We start from the raw sequence: 6,990 nt of genomic DNA on the forward strand, positions 1-6,990 counted from the left end.
TTCAGATCCACTATTGTTATTCCGTACTGTGGGTCTACCTGTACCCCACCGCCTGACAGATTGACCCATTTGCACTTAAACAAAGGGACCTTAAAATCATATCCTTAGTCAAGTTCCCATATGTCCACTATGTAACCATAATATGTGTCCTTTCCGCTCTCGGTTGCTGCATCAAAGTGGACACCGCTGTTTTGGTTGGTGCTCTTTTGATCTTGGGCGATCGTGTAAAATGTATTCCCATTTATCTCGTATCCTTTGTAAGTCAATACAGTCAAAGATGGTCCCCTGGACAACAAGTACAGCTCATCACAAACAGTGTTGTCACCTGTGAGACGTGTTTCCAACCAACTGCTGAAAGTCCTGATGTGTTCACATGTAATCCAGTCGTCGCACTGCTCCGGGTGTTTGGAGCGCAGACTGTTCTTGTGTTCATCGACATACGGGGTCACCAAGGTAGAGTTCTGTAGAACTGTGTAGTGTGCTTGATACCAAGAATATCCGTCCCTACATATTATTGAGTCACTTCCAAGAGTGCCTTTTCCAGTCAGTCTCCCCTCATACCGCGATTTAGGGAGACCTATCTTCTTAAGGCCAGGAATGAAGTTAACACAAAACCCGATAACATCCTCTATTTGATGGCCCATGGAGATGCTTCCTTCTGGCCTAGCGCGGTTACAGACATATTTCTTTAGGACTCCCATGAACCTCTCAAAGGGGAACATATTGTGTAGAAATACGGGCCCCGGGATGACAATCTCGTCGACTAGATGAACTAGGACGTGCGTCATGATATTGAAGAAGGATGGTGGGAACACCAGCTCGAAACTGACAAGACATTGCGCCACATCACTCCTTAGCCTTGGTACAATTTCTGGATCGATCACCTTCTGAGAGATTGCATTGAGGAATGCACAAAGCTTCACAATGGCTAATCGGACATGTTGATGGTATAATTTGGCTACTTAGTGATGAGCCAAATTAAATTAATGATTTATCAAGTTGATCGGTTAATGCATTGTTAAAGTGTTGCCATAGGAAATTTCATGGAAGGTGAAGATACAAGTCCTAAGAAGAATCATATGCTATACTGGACCATGGGCGTGATGCATGCAAGTGATATATATCTACGTATATGAAGAAGTATGCTTAGTCCTGATGGCCATTATCCAGTTTGATTTGTGACGTTGCCGGAATATTTAATATTTTCTTTGTGGGCTCAAGGTATTTATACATATGCTTAGCCACTATATTTAGTGTGATGGCGACGTGGCCGGAATACTTTATTCATATATATAAGAGTGCATGTACGTGGATATGGCCTAGATTTGCTACGTACTTAGATCGGCAAGTATATTTTTTGTAGACATATGCTACATGGTAACCGAATCAAGAAAGGCGTCCTGATTGGTTTTAGCTTCAGAGTTGTAATCTTGTATGCCAAGTCCAGCGTGCCATATATATGTAAGGCCGTGGCCGATTGAGGAACATACCAATCGATCTATCAACAAATACATTACTTTTTCACGTATGTCTTTTTCTCTATCGTTATTCTCTGTTGAGCCCTAGCAGCCCTAGGGTTTGGTAATCTTTGCCGTTTTGCGCTGAAAAGCGGCCGGTTCTCCTCCACGAAAGCAAGGAAATCTTTGTTGCTTTGCTCGTAAAGCAATCGTTCGTCGTCACGAAAGCACGACAAATATTCTGGTGTTGCGTGGCGATTTCGCGTGCCAACACAATTGGCGACTCCGCTGGGGACGAGAAGAAGAAGAGCTACACGATGAGTACCGAGTCCAAGAACGGGAGCGACATCGACCCGGAGAACGTCATCGCCGTCACACTCGACGATCTATCGGAAGATGTTTGGCGCGAGCTTGAAGAGGAGCTGGAGAAAGAAAAGGTTGAGAGGTTGAAGCTGAAGTTGGCTGGATACGTGAAGACGAGGAACGGTGACGTCAAAAAGGTAGTTCCGAGCCCTTCCGATGCTCGGGTAAAAAACTCAACCGAAGAAATTGCTCGCCTAATTGATGTGTCCGTAGCTAGTAAATATGGTTCTGATATGGAAAATACGGCGCGTACAATTACTAAAGCAGTAGCTAATAGACTTGAAGAATTTAAGGTGCAGTTTAATAAAGATCTTGAAAATTGTCTACCTGGTTGTAACATCCCAAAATTTCAAATTTTGGAATGTTATATTAAATAAAAATTTATGATTGTTTGTTTGATTGTTGTGTGATTGATTGTGTGAAATTGAGTGGAATTTGAAAAAAAAACTTTTTGAAAGTTGAATGAGAGGGAATGAAATGACTTTCCCAAACTTTCACCTTGCATCTTTATCTCCAAGAATTCAAACACAAAACCCTAGAGTAAAGAAGACATGACTTCTTCCATTTAAAATGAAAAAAGGGTTTTGAAAAGATTTGAATTCCAGTTGGATATATTTCAAACTCAGAACCTTTATGCAACTCAATGATTTTCATGAGAGAAGATAAAATGACTTCTTCAAATTATATGAAATAGAGTGGGGAGTGGTTTGAATTTCAAATTCAAAACCATTTAGGAGTTATTTGACTTTTAATAAAATTATTTTTCTCCTAAAGTTAAATAAATGGACATAAGGGTAAAATGATTCCCTTCAATGGAAAATTAGAAGAAAATAATTTTGAAGTCATTTTGGTATTTAAAAAAATGATTTTTTGTTGGGTTTTAATGCAACAGTACCACTTTTTGCTTTATTTGATTTTTTGTAGATTTTATTTGCCTCTGAAAATGTGTTCATGTTTTAGGAAATTTTATTCTAAATTTTTTGATATATTATATGCCTATATAATATATTATTTTTTTGTGTTGGTTTTATTGTGTATGCTTTATAAAAAAACAAACGGCCGAAGCCAGCGCCCCAGGCGCTATCCGCCAGCCCACCTGACCGAATCGGCCCATGGCCATCTCCACCGCGGCCTCCCTCCTGCAGCCGTTTCTCCTCGGTCACCCGACCCCTCGCTCGCCTCCCGCTGCCGCTGACACATGGACCCCACCGTCTTCTTCCTCCTCCGCACGCAACCGCCGCAGCAATATCGCGCCGCCGCCGCCGTATCCCGGAGATCGTGGGATCCTCTCCCTGATCTACCCCCTCCTCCAAGTCGATCGCCCCTATATATATACCCCTCCCCTCACCCCGTTCCGCCCCTAAAGACGCCCCGAACCTCTCTCCCTCGCCGCCTATTGCTCGCCGGAGCTCCACCTCCGCCACCACGCCATTGTCGCCCTAGCCACTCCCTCCGTCTTCACCGAGCCCCACCACCTCCACCAATCGCCTCGACCCCGTCCACCGCACCTCCCCGAGGACTCGTCCGAGCTCCTGCGCCCTTGGAACACCACCGCCGCCGACCACCCGAACGTCACCGCCGCCCCGAGCTCGCCGTCGTCCTCCTCCGACGTCCCCGAGCTCCACCGAGGCCACAACCGTGATCTCCTTCGTCCGCTGCATCCTCCCGACGAGTTCACCGAGCTCACCGACGACCGAAGCGTCGTCCCCGTCGACCACCGAAGCCGGAGCACCTCGCCGGAGTTCATCACCGCCGCAGTGAGCTTCTCCTCCCTCCGATCCTTTTTCAATGGCTTAGATTAGATCTCTGTATGGTTAGGTTTTATTTTGTGAGATCGGATTTTAGTGCGGTTTATTTACGGTTAGTTCGGTTTATATCTAAACCGGTTCACTGGTTTTTCCTTTATTCGTACGCGCGTTAACGGTTTAGTTATATATCGCCCAAGCGTGGTTTAGCGTTGGATCGCCCACTGCTTAGGCCCAATAGCAGCCCGACGCGTAGTACCTGCCAGTTTTTTTAGTTTATTTTCGTTTGTGTTTAAAAAACAGAAATAGTTTCAATTTTAGATTGCTTATATCTTTTAGTGTCTTTATCCAGATTGAGTGATTCTTTTTGCATTAGATTCAAAATTTCTTGAAGTTTCGGTTTGTGTCCTTAGATATAAAGTTTGAGTAGTTTAAATTTTGAGTTTGATGAAATTTGTTCAAATCACTAATTTGGTCGTATCTTGAGTTTTATAAAATATTTTTGATTGATTTTGTTTGCTACGGTTTTGTTATTGATTTTTCTATCCAGAATAATATAGTGATTTATTTTTAGTTTATTTTTAAATTAAGTTTTTAGCAAAACAGTATTGTTTTCGTTATAGTTTTGTTTTAGTCTTTTCTTTATTGTTTTTATTAGTTTTACATTATTTCTTTTTGTCACTCTTGAAAAAATTTAGTTCTTTTTCTGTTAGTCAACAAAAGAAAGTTTTGTTTTTATTTTTTTTAAACTTATTTTTACTTAGTTTTGTATGAAAACTTGTTTAGGTCATAGTTAGTGTTTCATAAAAGCTTTTTATTTGTTTCCTTTTGCTATTAAAAGTTTATGAAAAATACTTTCTCTTAAAATTAGTTGTTTTATATTTTCTTTTCTGTTTATTTTCAGTATTTTCTTTGTTGATAAATTTTACTTAGGACAAAGCTATTTTGGGTTATGTCTTAGAATTTTTCTTTAGTAGTTTTCTTGTGTTGTTTTCATTGGTTTATTATTTTGTGTTCTTTGTGAATTGCATTTTTATTTTTTTTATTTTGTTTGTGAGTGTTAGAAATTACTTGCTAGTATGTTTGCTTATGCGAATACTATGTTTAACTATATAGATTTTCATCGGAGAGTTGTGTATAGTGCTATCAAGTTTTGCGTGAGCGATATTATCTTCATCAAGTAATACCAGGCAAGTTCACTTTGACCATGTTTTTCATACCTATATTTTTATTGCATTTAGTGTCATCCTTGCAACAACTTCTCCAGTAGTGATATTGATTCTTGTAGTTGAGTAGAATGCATGAGGTAGGAACCCACCTCCCTGTTACCAAGCCCGAGACGTATATAGTTTTAATGCTACGCTGTAGTAGATGGGGTTTGGTATGAGTGCTCGGGAGTGGTGTGAGAATGAAGGACTTTATGTCAAAGATGACAACTTCATGATGGCATCTGCAAGGACTGCATCTTTAAGACTCCTCAAGATTTCGAGACTCGATACAAGAATTCAATACACACTGCTGGGTGAAGGACGGTTGACGGGCACCCTGGAGAAACCAGTGGTTGGCCGGGATGCATGGAGAAGCTCCATGACATCTTGTGGAAAGCTTCACCCAGACTCAAAGAGACGGAAGAATACTTCATGCCCGGAAGCTTACCTGTGCAACCGCAAGTCACTATGGGCTCTGGCTTGGTTGACCTTAGTTGTGACTCTGGCTGGGACGGTGCTAGCAGATGTAGAACTACGGTAGGATTGGATGGGCACCGGACAGTGATCAGAGGAACTCTTCGGAAGACCATGTTTCGGTCATCTTGTTCTCAAACACCCTGAAGTGCGAGAATGTAAAGAGAGGGATCGAATCTTGCGGGTAAAGTGTACAAACCTCTGTAGAGGGTTAAAACCTAATCGATTAGCCGTGTCCCCGGTTACGGACAATTTGAGCCTCTGGACTTGGATCTATCTCGGAACTCTCAACACTGGACTGATAACTTAATTGTGGGCAACTTATGATGATTTGGGCTATGAGACATCGGTTGGCGGAACCATGTCATGACAGAAAACTCCATAGTACAGACACCTGATATTCCTTTGTTGTAGGGAAAATAAAACTAGCTTTTACGCAAAAACATCAGACACAGAGCCACAAAGCCATATTGCATATAGAATAGTTTTATCATCTGCTTTCCTCATATTGTGATCTTGCCGGTACATTCAGTGTACTGACCTACACGACTGCAACGTCTCATGTTGCAGATATGTTCCTTCTGATGAGTAAGAGTACGGTATAGGGTTACGGTCTACACTCAACCTGCCGATGGCGTTGATGGGACTCCACACCCGATTATTTGTTTCCGCTGAGACTTATGAGGTATATATCAGTTTTACATTATTTATACATGTGATTGCACTTTGATATATACATTGATGTACTGTGTGTGCCAGCATACCGATCCAGGGATGGCACAGATACACAGAGACTTGACCGTCTGAGGTCGGGTCGCTACAGATATGGTATCAGAGCACATGTTGACTGTAGGACGTGACCCTAGAAATCGGACAAGCCCCTAGGACAGGAAATCTCTAAAACTCTATTTTCAAAAGAATCCATTACTTCTCATCTTTTTCTGATTTTATCAAATATCCTCTCTTACCTCAAATTGTTAGAATATACCCCTTTCCCTTTTGACCACATGGAGGATCAACTAAAGCCGCTCCAAGAAGGACAAGATATCGGACAACCGATGACCATTTCAGAGTAAAGAGGATTTCACCATGCATTAGAAGAGTTGAAGCTTCAACGGTTGAAGACTCCGAAGACTTGAAGAATCTGAAGAATTATTTGACCTTTAGAAGACCAAACCCATGTTATATACTTACGTTAGATGCGATGATTTGTGAGCTGTCATTTGTTTGATGTTTTTCCGACAGCCACAAATAAAACCCATTTTCAAAACTGTTGTTTGTATTGTGTGTATCCCTCCCCACCCTCTCTTATCTCACCCTAAAACCCTTGGACCCAGTAGATGATGAATGTGAAGGAAATATGCCCTAGAGGCAATAATAAAGTTATTATTTATTTCCTTATATCATGATAAATGTTTATTATTCATGCTAGAATTGTATTAACCGGAAACATAATACATGTGTGAATACATAGACAAACAGAGTGTCACTAGTATGCCTGTACTTGACTAGCTCGTTAATCAAAGATGGTTATGTTTCCTAACCATGAACAATGAGTTGTTATTTGATTAACGGGATCACATCATTAAGTGAATGATCTGATTGACATGACCCATTCCATTAGCTTAGCACCCGATCGTTTAGTATGTTGCTATTGCTTTCTTCTTGACTTATACATGTTACTATGACTATGAGATTATGCAACTCTCGTTTGCCGGAGGAACACTTTGGGTGCTACCAAAC

This window comes from Triticum dicoccoides, chromosome 1A, assembly GCF_002162155.2.
Source record: "Triticum dicoccoides isolate Atlit2015 ecotype Zavitan chromosome 1A, WEW_v2.0, whole genome shotgun sequence".
Classification (NCBI taxonomy): domain Eukaryota; kingdom Viridiplantae; phylum Streptophyta; class Magnoliopsida; order Poales; family Poaceae; genus Triticum; species Triticum dicoccoides.